This window comes from Hevea brasiliensis, chromosome 8 (genome assembly GCF_030052815.1).
Source record: "Hevea brasiliensis isolate MT/VB/25A 57/8 chromosome 8, ASM3005281v1, whole genome shotgun sequence".
Classification (NCBI taxonomy): Eukaryota; Viridiplantae; Streptophyta; class Magnoliopsida; order Malpighiales; family Euphorbiaceae; genus Hevea; species Hevea brasiliensis.
The window spans coordinates 76,211,263-76,238,520 of NC_079500.1; the positions used below are offsets into that span (position 1 = coordinate 76,211,263).

The window sequence follows — 27,258 nt, forward strand, 5'->3', positions numbered from 1 at the left end:
TTAATCAAATTCTATCAAACCCTACTCAACCTCAAGCTGGCCGAAAATTTCAACTTCAAGATTCATGCACAATTCTTCAATTTCCTAAGTTATTTTCTCATATCCAAATACAATTTCATACGTACATGTTTATGTAAATGAGAGAAGCAACTTACCTCTAAGTGAACCTATGCAAACTCCAATTCTCTTCAAGTTTCTTCAAATTTCTTTCTCCCAATCTTTTTCTTGGAGTTCAATTTTAGTGTTTCTTCAATTTTTATAAGGGATTTATGGGATAAATTAGGGTTTTAAGAGCTCACACTAATGTGTTAATGGAGAATTTTTTAGAGAATATGGATAGAGAGAGGGATGGCTTAACATGAAGAAGAAGAAACAATTTTTTTTCTTTTTAAATTTTCATTTAATCATATTTGTACCTATCCCAAAATTAATTTAATTAAATAAAAATTCTTTATTGTGTCATGCTTAGGTCATGATGAGGTCATAATTCCATTTAAATTGATTTTCTTTTTTTCTTTTTTTTCTTTTTCCTTTCCTTCCACACACCTCTTCACTTCTAATATATTTTTCAAAGTTTTAATTTTTTACATTTTATTGGAGATTTAGGCCAAGAGTCACCTCTAAGGGTGAATTGACCAAATTGCCCCATATCGGTCTGATCCATTTTTCCAACAGTACTAGATTGGTTCCTGAACTCTGATTCAATTATTTGAACTTGTTCTCTAATCTTTTCTGTGGTTTTCATAGTTCCACTAGCTTCGCAATTATCCTTAGGCCTGGGGTGTCACAGAGTCCCATATGAAATTAGGGTAGCAACTGAGCTCACAGTCACTTCCCTGTACGGTCACCCATCGCTGGGACCTCGGCTCATTTAACCCATTATGCTTTGTTTTTCTTTTTTGTATTTTACCTTCACATAATTTCTAATAATTTTCATTTAGGGCTTTTCTAGATAACAAAGATATAGTTCTAGACATCCTGACTATCCAGATAGACACCCGTCACCTAAACAGTATAATATATAGACTACTTAATATGGGGGTGTTATAATTCTTCCCCCCTCTAAATAAATTTTGTCCCAAAATTTTACCTAGTTTTAGTCTCTGAACAATTGTGGGTGCTGCCTCCTTATGTCCTACTCACGCTCCTAAGTAGCCTCCTAACCTGAATGATGGCTCCACAACACCTTAACCAGTTGTATCTACTTGTTCCTAAGCTGCTTCACCTCATATGTCAGAATCTCTATGGGCTCTTCCTCATAAGTGAGGTATGGATTCACTTCAATCTCTTCAACAAGTAGAATGTGAGAGGGGTCTGATCTGTACCTCCTCAACATAAACACATGGAAGACATTATGTATCTTTTCTAACTCTGGAGGCAGTGCCAATCTATATGCCAAAGGACCCACTCTTTTTAGAACCTCATGCGGCCTAATAAAGAGAGGACTCAATTTCCCCTTTTGCCAAATCTCATATTTTTCTTCTAAGGGAAAACTTTGAGGAATACATTGCCACCTACTGCATACTCAATATCCCTCCTCTTTAGATCAATATAGGACTTCGACTATCTGATGCAGTCTTAAGTCTATCTCTAATAAGCCTAATCTTATTCTCTGTCTGCTGTATAATTTCTGGGCTGATCAGTTTCCTTTCACCTACCTCATCCTAACATAAGGGAGTTTTACACTTCCTGCCATACAAAGCTTCATATGGAGGCTTCCCAATGCTTGATTGATAGCTATTATTGTAAGCAAATTCAATCAAAGGCAAGTGTGTATCCCAAATACCTTTAAACTCAATCACATAAGCCCGTAGCATATCCTCCAAGATCTGAATTACCCTTTCAGACTGGCCGTCTGTCTGTGGATAGAATGCAGTGCTGAAGTTCAATCTAGTTCCTAAGGCTTTTTGCAAACTACCCTAGAATCTAGAAGTGAACCTTGGATCTCTATCTGACACAATCGATACTGGCACTCCATGAAGTCTCATAATCTCATTAATATAGAGTTTAGCCAATCTGTCCAGGCTATAATCCATCCTCACTGGCAGAAAGTGTGCAGATTTAGTCAATCTATTCATAATGACCCATGCTGCATCATGATTCTTTTGTGTTCTAAGAAGTCTCATCACAAAGTCCATTGTAATTCTTTCCCATTTTCACTCGAGAACTGGCAATGGCTATAGCAAACCAGCTGGCACTTGGTGTTTAGCCTTCACTTGCTGACAAGTTAGGCATTTGGATACATATTCAGCTATGTCTTTCTTCATACCCATCCACTAATAGTGCTCTCTGACCATTCTATACATTTTTATCCCACCAGGATGCATAGTAAAAGGAGAGTCATGTGATTCTTTCATAATGTTTGGCCTCAATTCCACATCATTTGGGATGCACACTCTACCCTGGTGTATCAATAAGCCATCATTATTCACAGAAAATCTAGGTTTCTTACCATCACGAGCTTCTTTCATCAACATCTAATACTTTTTATCATTTTGTGCAGCCATTTTAATCTAATCAATCAACATCGGTTGCACTTACCAGGTAGCTACCATCTGTCCCTTACCATCAATCTCCAGATTTGCATGTAGTACCCTCAAATCATGCACCGTAGACAAAGGAGAAACCCTTAAACTAGCCATAGTCTTGCGACTTAAGGCATCTGCTACCACATTTGCTTTTCCTGGCTAATAATCTATCAAGCAGTCATAGTCTTTAATCAGTTCTAACCATCTCCCTTGTCTCAAATTCAACTCCTTTTGTGTGCCTAGATATTTCAAGCTCTTGTGATTTATGTAAATATAATACTTTTCCCCATACAGATAATGTCTCCAGATCTTTAGAGCAAATACAATAATTGCAGCTCTAAGTCATGTGTAGGGGTTGTTTCTCTCATGTGGCTTCAGCTGACGTGATGCATAAGCAATGACAATTCGGTCTTGCATCAGTACACAGCCTAACCCATTGTGAGAAGCATCACTAAAAACAGTGTATTCTTTACTCGGAGTAGGTAAAGTCAAGACTGGAGCTTCAGTCAAACATCTTTTTAACTCATCAAAACTCTACTAGTATTTATCAGTCCACTAAAATTTTACATCTTTCCAAAGTAGCTTGGTTAATGGAAACGCTAAAATAGAAAATCTCTTCACAAAAAGGTGGTAGTAACCAGCTAAACCCAGAAAGCTATAAACTTCTATAACATTTTTGGGTGGCTTCCAATTAAGAATAGCTTCAACCTTACTGGGATCTACCTTAATGCCTTCAATTGATACAATATGCCCTAAAAAAAGAAATTTCTTTCAGCCAAAATTCATACTTTGATAGCTTGGCATATAGCTATTTCTCCCTTAGAGTCTATAGCACAATCCACAGGTGCCTGTCATGCTCCTCTGCATTCTTGGAATACACCAAGATGTTGTCAATAAACACCACAATAAACTGATCTAGGTCTGGCCTAAAGAGAGTGTTCATCAGGTCTGTAACAGTAGTTTGAGCATTGGTTAACTCGAGTGGCATAACCAGAAACTCATAGTGGTCATATCGAGTTCTAAAAGTAGTTTTTGGAATGCTCTACTCTTACACCTTCAACTGATAATACCCCAATCTTAAGTCAATTTCGGAGAATACAGCTGCAACCCTTCAACTGATCAAATAAATCATCTATGCAGGGCAACAAATATCTATTCTTTATTGTTACCTTATTCAACTATTTGTAATCAATATACAGATGGAGAGTACCATCTTTCTTCTTAACTAACAACATTGGTGCTCCCCAAGGTGACACACTAGGGCAAATGAAACCCTTATCAAGCAACTCATATAACTGTACCTTCAGCTTTTTCAATTTAGCAGGTGCCATTCTATGTGGAGTAATAGAGATTGGTTTCACACCAGGCATAACCTTTATTTCAAACTACACTTCTCTTTCTGGAGATAGCCCTAGTAATTCTTCAGGAAACACATCCGAAAAATCACATACAATAGGAATATCCCTCACTATTGTACTCCCTACTTGGGTGTCTATCACGTGGGCCAAATATGCTTCACATCATTTTCGGATCATTTTTCTAGCAAGTGTAGCTAAAATGAGATTTGATGGCAATAACTGCCTCTCCGCATATATTACTACATCACCATATTGTGGGAGACCAAAAGTGACTGTCTTCAGTCTATAGCCAATCATCGCATGATGCCTGGCTAACCAATCCATGCCTAAGATGATGTCATAATCTCTGAATGGCATTTCAATCAAGTCGGATAGAAAATTATGTCCTTGGATCACCAAAGGACAATCCTTATACATTATGTTGACCCTAACTTCTTGTCCTAATGGACTAGTTATTAGTACCTCAAAATGTATTTTCACATAAGGAACAACAAGACAACAAGTGATGCTAGCACTAACATAAGAGTGTGTAAAACCCGGATCAAATAGCACATACACATCTTGTTTAAAGATAGAGAAAGTACCAGCAATTATATCAGAAGTTTTAGCCTCTTCTTGCTGTTGCATGGTGTATAACCTAACCAGTGCACCACTCTTTTTAGGTTGGTTGACTGTGGCTTAACTACTAGAGGTACTACCCTTGCCTCAGCCTCAGCCTCTGCTAACTGTCTGTGAACTTTTGGAGGCAAAACTCTAAACTGAGCCTTTAGCTGTAGTAGGTGGTATAGTTGTACGAGCACTCACACAGTCTCTGGCAAAATGGCCAGTTCCACCACAATTATAACAGGCTCCAATAGCTTTATAACAGACCCCTCCGTGCACTTTTCCACATGTTTCACAAGTAAGGACTGGGGTCGTTCCTCTGGATGTTTGCTGGCTAGATTGGGGTAGTCTCTGTCCTGAGGATCTACCTCTACCAGACTTGCGAGAACTAGATCCCATAAAATGTTTCCTCTTTCCTAATCCACTATCAGGAGCTTGACCAGTAGTCTTTCTACCTTTTTCTTTCTCTTCTGATCCCTTCTTAGCTGTCCCTTCCACTTCAATTCTTTCTAGCTCTAGGGCTTGTGAAATCAATTCTGAAAAATTCTGATGTCTAAACCCCACAACTTGCATCCTCAAACTAGGCCTTAACTCGGCCTCAAAGCGTTTACATCTGTCTTGAACAGTGGTAATCAAACTTCCTGCATAGTGACTCAGTCTGGAGAAGTCCCTCTTATACTCTGCTACAGTTCTATCTCCTTATTTCAAATTCAGAAATTCTTGTAGTTTCATATCAACATATGTATAAGGGACCCATTTCTGTCTGAATTTCCTCAGAAAATCTGACCTGGTCAGAACTGGAGGCTCTATTAGACTATAGGGGATGGTTTTCCACCACTCATAAGCATCCCTTTGCAGTAGAGAAACTGAGTATTCAAACTTTAATTCTTCCATGCAATGCAGCTTTTTAAATACTCTTTTCATTCTTACAATCCTCTAATGGATCACAGTACCCTTAAATTCAGTAGCCCCATATTTCATCAGCTTATCATATTGCCTTACTAGAGGTTGTGGTTGCACTGCTAGTGCTTAAATTGAGGCTTGGGTTAGCATGTTCCCAGCCATTTGTTGAAATAGGGCAGCCATCTGCTGATCGAACTGAGCAAAAAACTGCGGTATGAGTGGAGCTAGTGTAGCTGAACCACTAATATTCTGGAAAGCTGGGGCTTCCCCCTGTGCCTCAGCCTCAACAGACTGCTCAACTGAGTGATCCCCTTTTTCCATATTCAATGAGAGGATATTTTATCTCCTGAACAAACAACACAAGGAGATTTCGCTCTATTAGTTTATATTCATGATGTAAATGCATCATATGTATCAATAAAGAACACTTAAGTAGTTGTACTAATCAAGAAAATAATTCATGTAACACCCTAGGCAAATCCCACATCGACAAAACACGGGAGAGATGCTGGGTTTATAAGTTGGTGGTTCATAACTCCTAGTGACGCATTTTAAAACCATGAGGGCTTCCGTCCAGAGCGGACAATATCACTAGTGGGCCGGGCCATTACATTTGTGGTATCAGAGCCGCTCCGCGTGCAACCTTGAATGATGGTGGGGCAAACCTCAGCGAGGACGCTGAGTCCCATAAGGGGGGTGGATTGTAACACCCTAGGCAAATCCCACATCGACAAAACACGGGAGAGATGCTGGGTTTATAAGTTGGTGGTTCGTAACCCGTAGTGATGCGTTTTAAAACAGTGAGGGCTTCGGCCCAGAGCGGACAATATCACTAGTGGGCCGGGCCATTACATTTGTGGTATCAGAGCTGCTCCGCGTGCAACCTTGAGCGATGGTGGGGCAAACCTTAGCGAGGACGCTGAGTCCCATAAGGGGGGTGGATGTTGACACCCTAGGCAAATCCCACATCGGCAAAACACGGGAGAGATGCTGGGTTTATAAGTTAGTGGTTCGTAACCCCTAGTGACGCGTTTTAAAACCATGAGGGCTTTGGCCCTGAGCGGACAATATCACTAGTGGGCCGGGCCATTTCGCGATTTGTGCGTGTAATCCTTACGCAAGGGCCATGCTAATCTTCTCTTTATCATTCCAATGTAACGGCCCGACCCACTAGTGTTATTGTCCGCTCTGGGCCGAAGCCCTCACAGTTTTAAAACACGTCACTAGGGGTTACGAACCACCAACTTATAAATCCAGCATCTCTCCCGTGTTTTGTCGATGTGGGATTTGCCTAGGGTGTTACAATTCAAATGCATAGTTCAAAACTCATTCTAAACATTGCTCTAATACCACTGAAACATGTGACACCTTACCTCTCTGTAAGGTATAACATGATCCCGTAGTATACCTAATGAATCACCGAACTTCGCCTGCCGATAACCCATTAAGTACACTACAAGGGATTTTAAATAAATTTCTATTCATTTTAAAGTGTAAGGTAATATTACATGATTATTAAAAGCCTTAATTGAAGTTTGTGTCATGAGTACAAATTTTAATTTAATTCAGCATCATAAAAATTTTACAAAAGTTTCTGTAGAGTGCCAGCTATAATTTCAGAAAACAGTTTTTCAAAACCTGTTAAAAACACTCCCAATATTTTTCAATATCCACTACTCTATTTAAATCAACAATCCAAACTCAATCAACACAATTGCCATACATTTTCAATAAACCTCAATATTAATTAATTCAATCTCACTCACATACAAAAGTCTCAATTTACAAGAAAAAAAACAGAAATAATATTAATACAAATTTTACTGTACAACTGCTCAGTAAGTTCTACAGATACATATGAACAAAAATTTTACATCAAAATAAATTTACAATGGTATAAAATATTATACCTGCACAAGATCCAAAAATATATCTTCATTACAAGTAAAAGTAGCTCACTCTGCTGCTTTATCTACCTCTTTGCCTGCGATAGCATAAGAAAGCTATTGCTTAGTATTACACCCAGTAGTACACAACTAAACTTTAAAAACTCATTTATAAAACACATCATTTATATATATATATATATATATATATATATATATATATATATATATATATATATATATATATATATCAAAACATAACAAAGCAGAATTTTCCAAATTTCAAGTCAATAAGATTTATCTATTTCAAACCATATTTCACAAATCACAAAGTAAGGGTGTTGCCAAGAACACACAGTCTAGACCATGATATAAAATTTCACGATCAATGTCATGTTATACACCACGATAAAGCAAATCACCTCACTAATCGTTATTAATGAGAGAAAGGCTACCTAGCTAATGAGTACTCATATAGTCTTACCCCATTAACCGTTATTAATGGGAGATATAAGCAATTTTTAATTATCAAACGCAAATAGTCGTTACTACTGGGGAGTTTCGAACGGGCCTGTCATACAAACTGTGGTTTAAAAATATTTTCATAAAATTTCTATTCAAATAATTGCATTTCAACTCACATAACACATTTCATTCAATGAAATTCCCCTTATAGGGTTGGCGGCACATAATTTATAAAATTCAAAGAAAAATCATAATTGCATCCAAATAGTTTATAATCACAATTCATTCAACTCGTTTACAAAATTAAAATCAATTGAGAAGCTTAGTTGTGCACAAACCTCTTTCTCTTACTTTAATTCAATCCCCTCTACTTCCTTCCTTGGAAGGCTCGTTTTTCACTGAAACACAAAATTAAAGTGTTTCAATACCTATCCAAATTATTTCTGATAATAGTTTTAACAATTGAACTTTGCATTTTCAATTTACTTATATAGTCCCATAAGTTGAGTTCTTTGTATTTTTGTTATGGTGGTTACTATTCATTTGACTAGTTATGTAAAATATTGACTTTTTCATATTTAATAGGTATACCAAATCTAAATTCATGGTCCTTCCACATTTTGGGTTTTACATTTGTTGGTACTAGTTGCCAAATTCAATTCAAAGTTTCCTAAGAAAAATTGCAAATTTTTAGTTTTTGTCTCAAAGGTTTATTGTTCCATTAGACCAATCTACAGTGAAAATTTAACTAAACTTTCTCATCAAAGTTGTTCCTTAATGTGTCTAGTTTAATTCTCTTTTTAAATCACTCCATTTGGAGTTTTGTAGCTTAAGTTATGGCATTTTTACCATAACTGGCCGGATTGGTCAAATTTCCATAATTCTGGGCAACTTTTTGGTTCCGGCAGTTTTGATAACCTAATTTTGGATAGCAATTTGAATGTGTTATGGTCAGAATTTGGGTTTGTGTTCTTCATGAAAGTTGTTCCACTATGTCTAAGCTTTCCAATGGTTCAAAAATAAGGTCATTTTGTGTCACACCCTATCCCTCTGTAAGGCATAACATGATCCCGTAGTATACCTAATGAATTACCAACTCCGTCTCCTGATAACCCATTAAATACACTACAAGGGATTTTAAAAACTTTTCTTACTTCTTTTACAGTGGTGAGCACTATTTACAGGTGTTAAAAACCTTTTTGAACTGAAGTGATAGAACTAACACATTTGAATTATTTGGAATTTCTGTAGAAATTTTGGCAGAGTGCCATCTGTATTTTGGATAAAATAGTTCTTAAGAAAACCTGTAAAAAGCACTTCAATATATTTCCAAGTCTCAACTTCAACATTTTTCTCAACACAACATATTTCTCAAGTCAAATTCACAGTAATTTTTCTCAACACCGGGTTTTTGTCTTTTTTTCGATTTCTCACTTTTCTTTGTACTAATTATTTAATTTTTCTTTGATATTTCTAATGATATTTATACTTCAATAAGGGTCTATTTAAGTCCTAAAATATTTTTCAGGGTTCCCCGCAGTCCAGGGCTAGTCAACGGTCCACGCCGTGATTTCCCGGTGCGGTCGCCCATCGCTAGGGTTCTCGACTCGCTTAACTTGGTTACATTTCTTTGCTATTATTTTTCCTTTGTTTTTCTTGTATTTTCTTTTCTTGTATTTCATTATTTTATGTCTCCTCACTCGTATTGAAGTGTAGTTCTAGGCATTCTAGCTGTCCGGACAACACTGGTCACCGGAGCAGTAGAATGCACTACCGAACATAGGGGTGTTACAATTCTCCCCCCCTTAAATAAATTTCGTCTCGAAATTTTACCTGGTATTAGTCTCTGAACAGCTGTGGGTGCTGTCTCCTCATATCCTCTTCACGTTCCCAAGTAGCTTCCTGGCCTGAATGATGGTTCCACAGCACTTTAACCAGATGTATCTGTTTATTCCTCAGCTGTTTCACCTCATATGCCAGAATTTTTTTGGGTTCTTCCTCATATGAGAGGTCTGGTTTTACCTCAATCTCTTCAACTGATAGTACATGAGATGGGTCAGATCTGTACCTCCTTAACATGGACACATGGAAGACACTGTGTATCCTTGCTAGCTCTGGAGGTAATGCCAACCGATATGCCAAAGGACCCACTCTTTCCAGAACTTCATATGGTCCAATGAAACGAGGACTCAGTTTCCCCTTTCTGCCAAATCTCATAATTCTCTTCCAAGGAGAAACTTTGAGGAATACCTTATCACCCACTGCATATTCAATATCTCTTCTCTTTAGATCAACATAGGACTTCTGACGGTCTGATGCAGCCTTGAGTCTGTCTCTAATTAATCTGATTTTTTCCTCTGTCTGCTGAACAATTTCTGGCCCAATCATCTTCCTTTCACCTACTTCATCCCAACATAAGGGAGTTCTACACTTCCTGCCATACAATGCTTCATATGGAGGCATCCCAATGCTTGATTGGTAGCTGTTGTTATAAGCAAACTCAATCAAAGGCAAGTGTGTATCCCAACTACCTTCAAATTCAATCACACAAGCTCGTAGCATATCCTCCAATATCTGAATAACCCTTTCAGACTGGCCATCTGTCTGTGGGTGGAATGTTGTGCTGAAGTTCAATCTAGTTCCTAGGGCTCTCTGAAGACTACCCCAGAATCTAGAAGTGAACCTAGGATCTCTGTCAGATACAATTGATACTGGCACTCCATGCAATTTTACAATCTCATATATGTACAATCTGGCCAATCTTTCCAAGCTATAGTCCATCCGAACTGGCAAAAGTGAGCAGACTTGGTCAATCTGTCAACTATAACCCATACTGCATCATGACTACTCTGTGTCCTTGGAAGTCCTGTAACAAAATCCATAGTTATTCGTTCCCATTTCCACTCTGGTACTGACAAAGGATGTAACAAACCAGCTGGAACTTGATGTTCTGCCTTTACTTGCTGACAAGTTAGGCATTTGGAAACAAACTCAGCTATATCCCTCTTCATGCCCATCCACCAATAATGCTCTTTCAACCCTCTGTACATTTTAGTTCCACCAGGGTGCATAGCAAATAGAGACTCATGTGCTTCCTTCATAATGATCTGTCTCAATTCAGCATTATTAGGAATGCACATTTTGCCCTGATGTAGCAATAAACCATCATCTCTCACAGAGAATTCAGGTTTCTTGCCCTGCTGGACTTCTTTCAGTAGCTTCTGATATTTTTCATCACTGAGCACCATTCGACCGATCAATCAACACCGGCTGTACATGCCAAGCAACTATCGTCATGTCCTCATCGTCAATCTCTAAACCGCATCTTTGGCTTTCAATTCACATACCACGGACAAAGGAGAAACTCTGAGACTTGCCATAGTCTTGCGACTTAAGGCGTTAGCCACCACATTTGCTTTCCCTAGCTGATAGTCTATTAAGTAATCATAATCTTTGATGAGTTCTAACCATCTCCTCTGCCTCAAATTCAATTCCTTCTGGGTGCCTAAGTACTTCAAGCTCTTGTGATCCGTATAAATGTAACATTTCTCTCCATACAAATAGTGTCTCCAGATCTTCAGAGCAAAAACAATAGCTGCTAGCTCCAGATCATGTGTTGGGTAGTTCCTCTCATGCGGTTTCAGCTGGCGCGATACATAAGCAATGACATTCCGATCTTGCATCAGTACACAGCCTAACCCATTGTGAGAAGCATCACTATAAACTATGTATTCTTTACCCGGAGTAGGTAAAGTGAGAACTGGAGCTTCAGTTAAACACCTCTTCAACTCATCAAAACTCTGCTGACATTTATCAGTCCACTGAAATTTTACATCTTTCCGAAGCAGCTTGGTCAGTGGAGAAGATAACATAGAAAACCCCTTCACAAACCAGCGGTAATATCCAGCTAAACCCAGAAAACTACGAATTTCTGTGATGTTCCTGGGCGGCTTCCAATTAAGGATAGCTTCTACCTTGCTGGAATCTACCTTGATCCCTTCAGCTGACACAACATGTCCTAAAAGGGAGATTTCTTTTAGCCAAAATTCACATTTCGACAATTTGGCGTATAGCTGTTTCTCCCTTAAAGTCTGCAGTACAATCCGCAGATGTCTGTCATGCTCCTCTGCATTCCTTGAATATATCAAAATGTCATCAATAAACACCACCACAAATTGATCAAGATATGGTCTGAAGATAGTGTTCATTAGATCCATAAAAGCAGCTGGAGCATTTGTTAACCCGAATGGCATTACTAGAACCTCATAGTGGCCATACCGAGTTCTGAAAGCAGTTTTTGGAATACTCTGCTCTTGCACCTTCAACTGATAATAACCAGATCGCAAATCAATTTTGGAGAATACAGCTGCACCCTTCAACTAATCAAACAGATCATCAATGCGAGGCAATGGATATCTGTTCTTTATTGTCACCTTATTCAACTGTCGGTAGTCAATGCATAAGCGGAGAGTACCATCCTTCTTCTTAACAAACAACACTGGTGCTCCCCAAGGTGACACACTAGGGCGGATGAAGCCCTTTTCAAGTAGTTCTTGCAGTTGTATCTTCAACTCCTTCAACTCTGCTGGTGCCATTCTGTATGGCTTTATGGAGATTGGATCCACACCAGGCATAACATTAATTTCAAACTGCACTTCTATTTCCGGAGGTAATCCTGGCAATTCATCAGGAAACACATCTGGAAAGTCATGTACTGTAGGGATGTCCTTCAATACTGAACTCCCCACTTGGGTGTCTACCACATGTGCCAAGTAGGCTTCACACCCCTTTCTGATCATTTTTCTGGCTAGTGCAGCCGAAATGATGTTTGATGGCAATAACTGCCTCTCCCCTTGTATTACCACATCACTGCATCGAGGAGACCAAAAGTGATCGTTTTCACCTCTGAATCAATCATGGCATGATGCCTAGCTAACCAATCCATGCCCAAGATGATATCATAATCTCTGAAGGGCATTTCAATGAGATCAGACAAAAAAGTGTGTCCTTGGATCACCAAAGGACAATCTCTATACATTCTATTAACTCTGACCTCCTGTCCTAACGGACTTGTTACTAGCACCTCAAAGTCCATTTTTGTACATGGAACAGCAATACAATCAATGATGCTAGCACTCACATAAGAATGGGTAGAACCCGGATTAAATAACACAAACACATCTTGGTTAAAAGTTGAGAAGGTACCAGCCACAACATCAGATGTCTCTGCCTCTTCCCTCTGTCTCATTGCATACATTCTAATTGGAGCACTGTCTTGCTCTGATTGTTTCACTGTGCCTTGGCTGTCACGGGCTACCTCTACCCCCGCCTCTACCTCTGTGGGTGGTTGTGAACTTCTAGTGACAGTGGCTCGAATCGACCCTTCTACAGTAGTAGGAGGTGGTCCAACTCTGCGACTACTGGTGCAGTCCTTGACAAAGTGTCCTGTGCCTCCACAGTTATAACAGGCTCCAATAGCCTTGTAGCAGATCCCACCATGATTTCTTCCACATCTCTCACATTGGCGAGGAGGGTAGGAACCTCTGGTACTCTGCTGACCAGATAGGGGAGGCTTCTGTCCTGAATACCTTCCCCTACCAGATTTCTTGCCACCTCTGCCATGTCCCCCATAGTTCTTCCTCTTTCCAAGAGGGACCACCGAACTCGTTCTCTGATTTTCCCTCTTTCTCTGTCTTCTCTGATTTCTTTTTCTCAGGAGCAGCTTCAAACTCAATTCTTTCTAGTTCTAGGGCTTGAGAAATAAGTTCAGAGAAATTAGTGTGTTTGAAGCTGACTAATTGTAATCTGATACTGGGCTTCAAGCCAGTTTCAAACTTCTCGCATCTCTCCCTGCTGGTAGAAAGTAAACTCACTGCATAATGGCTCAGGCGGGAAAATTCTCTTTCATACTCAGCCACTGATCTGCTCTGCTTTGGACTTAGGAATTCTTGTAACTTCGGTCTACATAAGCATCAAGGACATATTTCATCTCAATTCCCGAGAAAGTCATTCCATGTTAGCACTACAGTTCTACTGCATCGTGGGGAATGGTTTTCCACCAGTCATAAGCATCCCCCTGTAGCAAAGATACTGAGTATTCAAATCTGAGCTCCTCTGTGCAATGTAGTTTCTTGAATATCTTATCCATCCTTTCTAACCATTGTTCAGCTTCTAGAGGATCTACTGTCCCCTTGAACTCTGTAGCCCCATACTTCATCAATTTATCATACTGCCTAGTAGGAGATTGTGGTTGTACCACCGTGTCTCAGATTGGGACTTGAGTAGGCACATTACGACCATTTGTTGGAATATTGTAGCCATCACTGAGCGAATCGAGCAGAAATCGCGTATCGCAATGGTCGTGTCACTTGAACCACTGACATTATGTAGGCCTGGGGCATCCCCTTGCCACACAGCCTCAATAGATTGATCGACTGAACGATCACCCTCTTCCATAGTCAATGCGAGGATTTTAAATCTCCTGAACAAATAACATAAGGAGATTTCCTCCCGTTAGTGCATATTTATAATGTAATGTACTGTATGTATCAAACAATTATGTTGAGCAGTTGTACTATGAAGAAAGAATATTCAAATAACAGGTGAAAACAGAATTTAAAAACTTTGCTCTGATACCACTAAAACATGTCACACCCTATCCCTCTATAAGGCATAACATGATCCCGTAGTATACCTAATGAATTACCAACTCCGTCTCCTGATAACCCATTAAATACACTACAAGGGATTTTAAAAACTTTTCTTACTTCTTTTACAGTGGTGAGCACTATTTACAGGTGTTAAAAACCTTTTTGAACTGAAGTGATAGAACTAACACATTTGAATTATTTGGAATTTCTGTAGAAATTTTGGCAGAGTGCCATCTGTATTTTGGATAAAACAGTTCTTTAGAAAACTTGTAAAAAGCACTTCAATATATTTCCAAGTCTCAACTTCAACATTTTTCTCAACACAACATATTTCTCAAGTCAAATTCACAGTAACTTTTCAAGGACTGAGATAAAGAAAATATAATACAATTTTTACAAGCCAAAATAACTCATAATTATTTTACAACTTCAAGGTACAATTTGAATTTACAACTGCTCAAAACCAACAACAATATGTACATACAGTGAACATACATTACATTACAAAATACAAAATGTGGGTATACTCATTATACCCGGTAATCTCTCGCTGTAGGTACTAGCAGCCTAGTCTGCTGCCCTGTCTGTCTGTCATCTCATGATAAAGAATAAAGCTATCACTGAGACAATGTCTCAGTAGTGCACAACATTAACCAAATACAATTTAAATCACAATTCATAAATCATATAAATAGTGGATACTTAAAACCATAGTTAATTTCAAGACAGTAATTGTCAACAAGAATTTAAACTCCATTTCTTAATATCACAATAAATTTCAATAAGTCAGATCATGGATAAATTCAAAAGACAGTATATGTCAATAAGAGTTTAAATTCATTTCACAATCTCACAATACATATCAATAAATCACACACAGCTTAAATCATGTTCTAAGGTTCAATTCGTCCCAAAAGCCGATGGCTAATGAGGTATTCAATTCGTCCCAAAAGTCAATGACTAATGAGGAATAACATAGCTAGCTAGCAAAAATATGAGTACTCATCCAATTCGTCCTCAACAGGCACACACCTCAACACTTCAGCCAGAGAGGGAATTTAATTTGTCCCACTAGACAAGCTAGCGAGGAATACAATCAATATACATGATAGCTATGGTTTCAAACCATTTCCAATGCTTTTCAATCAATAAGTATCCATCAATATCATTCAAACAATTTCTCACAATTTCAAACCATTTACAGTACTTTTCAAGCGATAAATATCCATTCAAACACATTTCCACAATTTAAAACAATAATGTACAAATAGTCATAATTTATTTCAATTGAAAAATTCAAAAAAAATAGTTGTTGTGCACAAACACAATCTAAAACAATAACATACAATTAATCATATGAAATATTATTCAGAGCAAAATCAGTTGAAAACTAGTTGTGCACAAACCTCTGATAACTGTCTCTCGGTCTGGACTCAGTGTTTCCTTCCCTTTTCCTGAGTCTTTGGTAACTGAGAAACACAATTTGAAGTGTTTCAGTACTAAATTAAACTGTCTCTAATGATAATGTTCGATAAGTAATTCACTGAAGGCTATTATTTGCCCAATCACCTAATATACCGACCCTCGATGCATTTTAGGTAAATTAGGTTTTAGTGTCATTAATATGTCACATTCGATAGGGTTTTAGGGTTGGTACGTTTTACCAAACTCATTTCCTTGTTTAGTGCATTTTAATGCAACTTGCTGGATTCCGGGATACTAGTTTGACCTAGCCGGACGACCTAGTTCCCTCGGTTTTCGGGTTTCGGTCAAAACTACAAACTTGTAGATCTATGTCTTATGGAATGCGGGGCAAAATTTTAGGTCATTCTGAGTTAAGTATACCAAGTTATGGTCATTATACTATTGCTGGTCAAATGGCATCAAATTAGGTCAATTTTAGGTCAATTTGGTCAACTCTGGTTCGGCCAGTTTTTGGACCCGAACTTGTGCAAGCTGTTTGACTTGCTTATGGTCATTTCTGGGTTTTGGTGTATTCACAAGACTTGTAGGTATGGGTCTTACCTATCCATGGTTAAAATTTCAGGTCAATTGGACCTGTTTTGAGTGAGTTATGGTCTAAAAACTAACTGCTGCCAAATTGGTCAGTTTTCAGGTTTCAATTGCACTTAATCCGAATTGGTCATTTTTCATGTCACCTTGCAAGCAGAATTTTGGTATGCTTTCTCAATGAAAGTTGGCACATTTTGTGCCTAGTTTCACCTCCAATTGGTCTCATACCAATTGAAGTTACACATTTAAAGTTATAGGTTAAAATGCATGCTGCCCTTAATTACCTTGCTTAAACATACATCAATGACACATTCACCTTACTATATGTCCACTTCCCTTACCAATTCTGTTTTGGTACATTTCCAAAACCATATACCACTTCACTTTAAAGTCACTTTGGGCAGATTACACACATCCTCAATACACCAAATAAACTCAATTTTACAAAGTCTAAGTACAATCACATATACACCTAAACATTACTCATTCTTACATACACTTTACACAACCAACCTATATACATATCCATCAATCCTCAATGTCAATATTCTGCCAATACCTTCATGAACTCATACATTTATCAAAGTGTCCAAAGGCTGCCGAAATGTTCTACAATGCCAAAGTGTCCCACAATTCGTCAATCTCCAATTTAAGTGCACAATCACCACATTTTCATGGAAATAACTTACTAGGATATTAAATCCCTCTACTCAACATGAATTTACATCAAATATATGTAATAATAAATCATTAAATACATAAATCCATGGCTGTCCAAAATGGACATATCAATAACTCCTCAAACTTGAAAATTTTCTTCACAAATCCAACACCCATAACATGTACACAAAGTTTAACAAAGCAATATTCAAAAATGTAAACTTACCTATGGTTGGAACTTGCTAAACCTTGATTAAACTTCTTGATTTTAGTATCAAGTTCTTCCTTATGATGTGTAGACAATCTTTAATGAAGCAATCTAAGTGATTGGAGATGAAATGGAGGGATGGATCAAGCTCTAAGTGAAACGGCAATGGAGTTCTTCTTTCTTCTCAAATCGGCATGGTTGAGGAACTTTGAAGAAATGAATTTGCAGATTGCATATTAGGTGTACACATGCCCCATTTAACTTAGTTTATTCCTTTAGTGGCCCACTCACACTTATTAAATCATATAATAAGTTAAATGTGTTATTTACACCTTTTTCACTCCACTTTTGGCTATTTGTATTAGGTACCACCAAATTAATTCTTTATTTTATTTTCTAAGTGTAATATTATTTATTTTTAATGGAAATTTAGGTCAAAAGACAATTCGGGATGTCAAATGACCATAACGCCCTTGTTCGGGTTGCATTCCCGATTTTTCGGTAACACCGGGTTTTTGTCTGTTTTTCGATTTCTCACTTTTCTTTGTACTAATTATTTAATTTTTCTTTGATATTTCTAATGATATTTATACTTCAATAAGGGTCTATTTAAGTCCTAAAATATTTTCCAGGGTTTCCCGCAGTTCAGGGCTAGTCAACAGTCCATGCTGTGACTTCCCGGTGCGGTCACCCATCGCTAAGGTTCTCGGCTCACTTAACTTGGTTACATTTCTTTGCTATTATTTTTCCTTTGTTTTTCTTGTATTTTCTTTTCTTGTATTTCATTATTTTATGTCTCCTCACTCATATTGAAGTGTAGTTCCAGGCATCCTAGCTGTCCGGACAACACTGGTCACCGGAGCAGTAGAACGCACTACCGAACATAGGGGTGTTACATTTTGACCTTTCTACGCCATGTTATGACCATTTGGACATGTATTGTTTATTAGATCAATTTTGCCTAGTAACAGGGTATTAATTCTAGATTCAAGCAGAGTTTAGGTCAACTTGAGGTTAGTTTTAGGGCAAGGTTTCCCCATGAAAAATGTTGCATTATAACTCTATTTTCATCTTTAATTGGTCTCACACCAATTGGAGCAAGAACATTCAACTTATAGCCTTTTAAGTGGACAAAGGTCAAGCTGCAAGAATTCAACAATTTGACAACCACAATTTATTTCAAGTCAATTCATCAATTCACACTCCATAACACACTAATTGATCAAATTAAACATCAACAATACCAATTGGTCATCAATTCTTAAAAATTCCCAATTTCTAACCAAAACCCTAATTGCCAAGAACCCTAATTTCCAATTGCTTATTTCATGCAAATTCAAGCATACCAATTACATCAACTTACTCACCTAAGCTTACCTATACCTTTAATTCAATCAAATTCTATCAAACCCTACTCAACCTCAAGCTGGCTGAAATTTTCAACTTCAAGATTCATACACAATTCTTCAATTTCTTAAGTTATTTTCTCATATCCAAATACAATTTCATACGTACATGCTTATGTAAATGAGAGAAGCAACTTACCTCTAAGTGAACCTATGCAAACTCCAATTCTCTTCAAGTTTTTTCAAATTTCTTTCTCCTAATCTTTTTCTTGGATTTAAATTTGAGGGTTTCTACAATTTTTATAAGGGATTTATGAGATGAATTAGGGTTTTAAGAGCTCACAATAATGTGTTAATGGAGGAATTTTTTTAGAGAATATGGAGAGAGAGAGGAATGGCTTAACATAAAGAAGAAGAAACAAATTTTTTTTCTTTTTAAATTTTCATTTAATCATATTTGAACTTATCCCAAAATTAATTTAATTAAATAAAATTCTTTATTGTATCATGCTTACCTCATGATGAGGTCATAATTCCATTTAAATTGATTTTCTTTTCTTTTCTTTTTCCTTTCCTTCCACACACCTCTTCACTTCTAATATATTTTTCAAAGTTTTAATTTTCTACATTTTATTGGACATTTAAGTCAAGAGTCACCTCTAAGGGTGAATTCACCAAATTGTCCCTTATCGGTCTGATCCGTTTTTCCAACAGTACTAGATTGCTTCCTGAACTCTGATTCAATTATTTGAACTTGTTCTCTATTCTTTTCTACAGTTTTCACATTTCCACTAGCTTCACAATTATCCTTAGGCCTGGAGTGTCACAGAGTCCCACACGAAATTAGGATAGAAATTGAGCTTGCAGTCACTTCCCTATACGGTCACCCATCACTGGGACGTCGGCTTATTTAACCCATTATGTTTTTTTTTTATTATTTGTATTTCACCTTCATATAATTTCTAATAATTTTCATTTAGGTCTTTTTTAGATGACACATATATAGTTTTAGACATCCTGACTGTCCGGACAGACATCGGTCACCGGAACAGTATAATGTATAGACTACTTAATATGGGAGTGTTACAAACCAACTTTATTTCACATTCATTCCACATCAATTGGTCAATATTTGACTTCAAAAACATTAATTGTATATCATAGCATAAAACTCCCAAATTTTCCCAAACCCTAATTGCTTAACTCCCAAATTCATACAATTTCAACACACCAAACATATTCATACCATCAATCAAACAAGAATTCATGTGTAATTTCATCAAAACACATCAAACCCTAACCTTACCATGGCTGGCTAAAATTTACTTCATCAATTCATGCATAATTTCTTCAATTTTCTTTGTTAATTTTTCATAATCAAGCTCAAATTTAAGAGTTTAACAAGAATCTAAGCTAAAATTGCACTTACCTCACTTAGGTGATTTATCCAACTTCCCAAACTTCAAGATTCCTTCTTTCTTTTGCTTTCAATCTCTTCAACAAGATCCATTAGCAAGTTTTATTGAAGTTGGCTATAGGTTTTATGGTGGAAATGGCATGAAATTGAAGCTTGAAAGTGTCAAAAATGGTGGAAGGAAGAGGGAGAAGTGGTTCAGCCAAGGTGAGCTAGGAAGAAGAAGTTTGATTTTTAATTAATGAATTTGTCTCTTAATATACTTGTCTTATGTTAATAAATTTTAATTTTTAGATATAATTATTTTTATTATAACAATTCACTTAATTCCTTATGTGTCCCTTTTTATTTTCCATACACTTCTCTATATTTTTAAGTCATTTTTAATATTTTAATCTCACACATTTTAATGGACATTTAGGTCAAGAGTCAACTCTTAGAGTGAAATAACCAAAATGCCCTTCATCGGATTATAGTCTATCTTTTTTTTATAATGACATTTAAGCTCATAACTCGATCGTCACTTTGATTTTTATACTGCTTATTTCAATTTATTTTCATTTCATTTTTAGTCCTCCAACTGGCTTTAAATAGTACTATTCACTGGCTGAAAATGATACTATTCAGAGCTCAGAAGTTCAAAATGTTACAAGCATGACTTGAAACTAAATTCATCCATGGAAGTATTCAAGTTAATGGTTAAATTGTTCAAATATAAACTTGATTAATTAACTATAAGATAAGAGATTTTAATTTGATTAAAACCACTTAAGAAGTCGTGAGAGAGAGAAATTAGTGGTTAATTAGTGTTTTTCTTAATGCTAATTAATTAGTGTTTTAATTCCCTAAATTAAGTTAACTTGACAAGTGACCAAATCAAAATTAGAAAACACATCTAATTGGAGAATTAGATGAGGACACTTATAAAGGAGGTAATCATTAGTGGTCAACCATTAATTGACCTTTAAGGGAATTAAATATCTCTAATAGTTAAAGAATAGAAGATTAAGCTTGTTAATCTCTTCTTCTTCTCCACTTTTCTCTCAAGCCGAACTCTCTCATCTTCTTCCTTGTGATTAATTCAAGAGAAATTTGAAGCTGTTACTCTTGAATTAAGGTAGAGAAATTGTTTCTCTATACTTCCATAAGCTTAAAAACTAAGAAAACCTTAAACTTTATCTTTTTATAAGCTTGGTTAAGACAAGGAGAGGAAGCACAAAAGGAGTTTTGGTTGGAAATTAGTGCTTTGGTCATCTTGTTCTTGTGGATGGACTAGAGGATAGACTTTTGGTGATCTAAGCTTCTCGGATTAGGTGTTGAATGTGATTCTACGCCTACATGGGTAAAGTTCTTAATTTTATCTTAATAATTTTAATGTTTAAGTTTCCCAACAGTAAATAAGTTTTTTAACAATTGAGTTACAAGTGTTGTTGATGAGAATCAAGCTACATCCACACCAAAGGATTTCATCCAAGGTCCAATTACTAGAGCTAGAGCTAAATCACTTCAGAATTTAATTTGTGAAATCTCAAGGAGCAAGGATTATAAGCTGGAATGGCATGAAGAAAATTATAAAGGATTAAATTTGATGAAAATTAAGCTTGGAAGTGACCATGTGTCATGTGGAGCATTAGGTTACATGGAATAAACTATGGACATGCATGTACCAGATCCAACCCATGTACATGCATCTGCTGGCACCTTTTTGAAAGAATATTCCTTGCTGTTATAACCACCTCTCTTTTGGACTTAAATGCCCTTATTTGCTGCTGTATTAAATTTACTTTTTGTAAGGAGTTTTTAGACTTTTGATAGATTAATTTTTGTTTGGACTTAAAGCTCCTTGCAGCTGTTATTAAAGTAGGGATATTTTTGTCCTTAGCTTTGGAGCCAAGAGACTATAAATACAAGTGTAATGAGAGAGTGGAGGATACACTTTGAATATTAATGAAAGATTGTTTCTGCTCCTTTAGTGAGTAAATTGGCTGTTGCCTTTGTTCTTGTGAAGCTCATTAACTTGCTGAGATTTCTATCTTGCAAGGTTTAATGTGCATAATATTCTTGGTTTATTCATTCTCCATATGAATTAGGTCAAGAATCCCATTTTTGATATTTTCTTTGAATTACACAGCAATCTGATTATGTTGGTTCAAAGAATCAAATTCATACATCTTGATTTGATGCTTTCCATATTGTTTCCTTTAATCCTTGAATGTGGGTTTTCAAGTTACCAATTACTTGAAGGTTCACATCAGTTGTAACCTAAAATATGTATTTTTGCAATAGCATAAAGAATTTGCATGTTGCATGAAACTTTAGGGTTTAAAATTTTAAAATTGCTAAGTTTGCACCATTGGTGCTATTTTTCTTTCAAAAGGTTGATAATCCAAAATTCGTATCTCATTTTAGGCCTCTAACTTATGTATAATTGCCTATAAAATTATAAAGTTACAATTAATAGGCTTAGGAAAATGTTACTCATGATTATTAGCCCTATACCTATACCTATTTCAAACTAGTTTTGTGCTAGGTAGAAAATTACAGATAGAGACGGACGTACATATGGGCCAACAAGGGAATTGGGCTAAAATTCTAAAATTTTTTTAGAGGTGCAGTGATAATTTTTTTTTAAAAGAAAATTTATATTTTCAACTACTCTTATTAAGTATTTATGGAGCACTAGATCGTTGTGAATTTTTAAAGTTTTTTTGTTAGAAAAACGTGCTCATTAAAATTTTTCTTTCATAATATTAGAAGTCAGATACATATCAATTATTTATTTAATTTATAATATTAGTTGAATTTGTTGTCCATGATTGTTTTGTAAAAGAAGTTTGATTTCAAATAAATTGGACCATTTTTTTAATTTTAGACCATTAATATATTTTAAGTTTGGTATTTATAATATTAAATATTCACTATATTTTTCAATTAATAGCAATTTTATTTAACCTTTAGTAAGCCAATTGTATTTAAAAAAAATAAAATGTTTATTTTTTTCACTATATTCATTGAATTCTTTTTTATATATTTATAGAACATTTCTATTAGTCAATTATTACAGAATTATCATCATCAATCAATCAACCTGTTCAATCAGCGCCTAAACAAGTGATTAACAAATCACATATTTTAAGCCTAAATTAAATTTTTGCGTCCTTCACTCATTATGAATAATGTGGTTGTTACTCAAGATTTTATTCACACCATGTGTGACTCCCCTTACCCGTCTACAGTATAGCCGAGTAAGATATGTCACACAGTATACCAGAACACCCTATTTTAGTTCAAACATTTTTATCCTTCCTAATTTAATTCTTTCATAGTTATGAAGTATAATTCATGAAATATCATTCATTGAAGTCATTTATTGGAATCATAATTTTATTTGAGGTTCCATAAATTTTATAGAAAATCCGGCAGAGTGCCGGCTAAAAATGGATAAAACAGTTCTTCGGAACCTATGAAAAACACTTCCAAAATTTTCAATCAATCCCAAACTCTATTTCGTCAACAAAATCTCAATATTTCTCAAATATACTCCCATTTCTCATCATTTCATTTCATAGGATATTCATGTACAAGTCATAAATAAATATTCACTTTTTCATTCATAAACATAATTTCCACTATTTACATTGATAACAAAATACATTACATGAGTCTCAATTTCATATGAGAAAATAAAAGTTAATTACAAGATACCCAAAATGAAACTTTGTGTCCTACCAATGCACTAATGTCGATGAGGTGACACGGACACTATGCAGATCTGCAGAAGGTCTCACCCAGTCTGTGGTCTACTGGGCTCTCGGTCGGTCTCTCCAAAACCTACAAGTGGCAAAAAGCAACACGCTATGCAATAATGCTTAGTGGTTTCAATAATAAAATAAAAAATAAATAACAGAAAGTAAATATGCAGTACATGTTTTGATGTCTTATGCAGACAATTTTTCGATCATTATTGGTAATCTTATTTATCATGTACCCGTTATATTCATTATTTCATTAAATTTGTTCGCTTTCATTTTTGGTTGCCCAAGTAACCTATACTGGATAACTGGACTGGATAAATGGGTAAACTGGCACTGGGTATCTACTACCTTGGGCCGTCACACCATCGGTCACATATGAATCTTCTGGTGTGCAACAAAACAGCTTATAAGCTGTAATAACATTAAGCACAAGGCCAAGTATCAACACAATGTCAGAATGGCTAAAAGCCATAAATTCACAAAATGGCATAATGCCATGTGCAGTACTGCTAACTGAACCCTATTGGCATGCCAACCTATCCAAACCAATCTTGCTAGGTGTACTAGGGCATGTTACACTTTTAAATTGTACAATTCTTGAAATTTAAGTTTAGGTGTTACTATTCATTTCATTAGTCAACTAAAATGTTGACTTTTGCATAGACAATAGGTACATTGGTACTAATACCCCCAACATACCACATTTTGCATTCTAAAATTGTTGGTATTGGTTGCCAATACCATTTCAAAGCTTAGTGTTAGTTATTCAAAATTTTCAGATTTCAATCCTTATATTTACTGTTGCATTGGTCATTTATACAGTAGGAATTTGGCAAATTGTCTTCATGAAAGTTGTTCCTTATTTTGTCTAGTTACATTTCCTTTTTTGAATCACTCCATTTGGAGTTTTGTAGCTCAAGTTATAGCCTAAACACCATAACTGGCCGGATTAGATAGAATCCAAAATTATGGGCAAAACTGGTTCTGCCAAATTTGGTAACCTAAGTTTGGTTGGCAATTTGACTAGGTTATGGTAAGAATTTGGATTTGTGTTCCTCATGAAAGTTATAGGTCTATAGCTCAGCTTTCTGCTGGTTAACTTTCAGGTCAATTGGACCTTTCTACACTGAGTTATGACCAAATGAATAAACACTATTCATTTAGTTATTTTGCCTTGGCAAAAATGCAGGTCACCCGGATTAGGGCAATTTTTAGGTCAACTTGGTTTGGTTTTCTAGGCAGGGTTTCTTCACCAAAGTGGTGCCATTATGTATCTAGTTTCATGACCAATTGGCCTTGCACCAATTGAACCTACACAATCCATGTTATAGCTGCCCAAACCTGCTAGACTCACATCCAGACCTACAGGGCACTCAAGGCAGCCTATCCTTTCTAACATTCAATGACTCAATTCACTTCATATTAAGTTTAAAACTTGCCAAATGGTTACTAATTTACCATTAAAATGTTCCTACACCATTATAGGAACAAAACTCCAATTTGCTCAAAACTCTAAATTCTCAATTTCTCTACTCTTCCATTAACTTACAATTCAATGTGCTAAATGTTAAGTTCATATCAAAGGCAGCTTATATACTCATTTAATCCAAAGAAATCATCAAAACTCTAATAAATCCATGGCTACCAAAAATATAAAGTGAGTACATCAAAGGTTTTCATTTGAATTTCTTATAAATTTCAAATTAAATCAACTTTCTAGTCATGAATTTAAAGAGAGAGAAAGATATTGGACACTAACCTTATTAAAGCTCCCACTTGAGCTTGTTAATCTTCAAGATTTCTCCCTCTAATGGTTGCATAAAGGTGATTTCGGGTGTGAGGATAAATTTTAGTAAAGTGAGGATGAGGTTTTATGGTGTAAAGTGTGAGGTTTTAGCAAAAAAAAAAGAAAGCTTTAATGGAGATAGTGAGGGAAAGAGAGGCTGCCAAAAATTGAAGGAGATGAGCAGAATGTTCTTTCATTTTTTTTATCTAATTTTGGGATATTTATCCCTTTTAATTGGCTTGGTTAATTCCCACTGGTTAGGGTTTAATTTCATTCATTTATGACATCATGTTGATGTCATAAATGTGAGTTTTATTTTATTTCCATTTCTTTTCTTTTCTACCCATTTTCAATTCAATTTTTAGCAATATTTATTCATATTTTATGTCATACAAATTATTTACTTAATTGGACAAGTCGGCCAAAAATTATCTCTGAAGACGAAATGACCAAAATGCCCTCTGTTTGGCTTAACAGACTAAAATTGTCTGTACCGATTGAAAATTTTTCTAAGCATTTTCTTGGCATTCTAATGCCATAGAAACCTTAATGACCCTTCTTTGGAGTCCCAAAAATTATTTTATGAAATTTTCCCCGGGTCTAGGGCTCCTAGTTGTGAGAACCGCAACTTCTCACTGGGTTACCCATCACTAAGGCACCGGCTCATTTAACTTGGTTGTATTTTATTTCTAAAATTTTTTCTAAATTTTTCTTATTAATATTTGAGTTAATTATGGTTCCTCACTTTAGTTTAAATATTTTTTTTGGACATTGTAGCTGTCCAGACCGACATTGTTCACCGGAACAGTAGAATGTACGGAGTTGCTACAGGGAGGGTGTTACAACTCTTCCCCTCCAATTTAAATTTCGTCATCGAAATTTACCTGATGCAAATAGTTGAGGGAACTGTTGCCTCATTATCTCTTTACTTTCTCAAGTTGCCTACTCAGTGTTGTGGTGCCTCTAAAGCACTTTCACTAGTGGAATCTGTTTATTCCTCAACTCTTTCACTTTCCGAGCTAGGATCCATATGGGTTCTTCTTCATATGTCAGAACCGGTTGTACTTCAATTTCTTCCATGGAAATGACATGTGAATGATCTGAGCGGTATCTTCTTAGCATAGACACGTGAAACACAATGTGAATCTTGTCCAGCTCTGGTGGTAAAGCTAGCCTGTAGGCCACTGGACCCACACATTCAATGACTTCATATGGGCTAATGAACCTAGGGCTTAACTTACCTTTTCTTCCAAACCTCAGTAACTTCTTCCATGGTGACACCTCAAGGAACACTTTGTCGCTAACCGCATATTCTATTTCTTTTCTCTTCAGGTCGGCATAAGATTTTTGTCTGTCTGAGGCAACCTTTAAATTGGCTTTGATTAGTTTTACTTTCTCCTCAGTCTGTTTCACCAGGTCTGGCCCTACCAGTTTATCTTCACCCAATTTAGTCTAACACACTGGAGTTCTACATTTCCTCCTATACAGTGCTTCATACGGGGCCATTTGGATGCTAACTTAGTAGCTATTGTTGTATGCAAATTCTGCCAATGGGAGGTATCTATCCCAACTTCCCTCAAACTCAATAACACAACTCCTCAGCATATCCTCTAGGACCTGACATATATTTCATGTTATTATTATCATTTTAGTTCAATATTTGTATTAATTCAATTGGTTTCA

At 36.2% G+C, this 27,258-nt stretch overlaps 1 pseudogene; it reads right to left on the reverse strand.

The window, feature by feature from the left end:
- Nucleotides 1–6,467: 6,467 nt before the first annotated feature.
- LOC131182632 (U6 spliceosomal RNA) lies at nucleotides 6,468–6,576 on the reverse strand (annotated as a pseudogene).
- Between the last annotated feature and the right edge of the window lie 20,682 nt (nucleotides 6,577–27,258).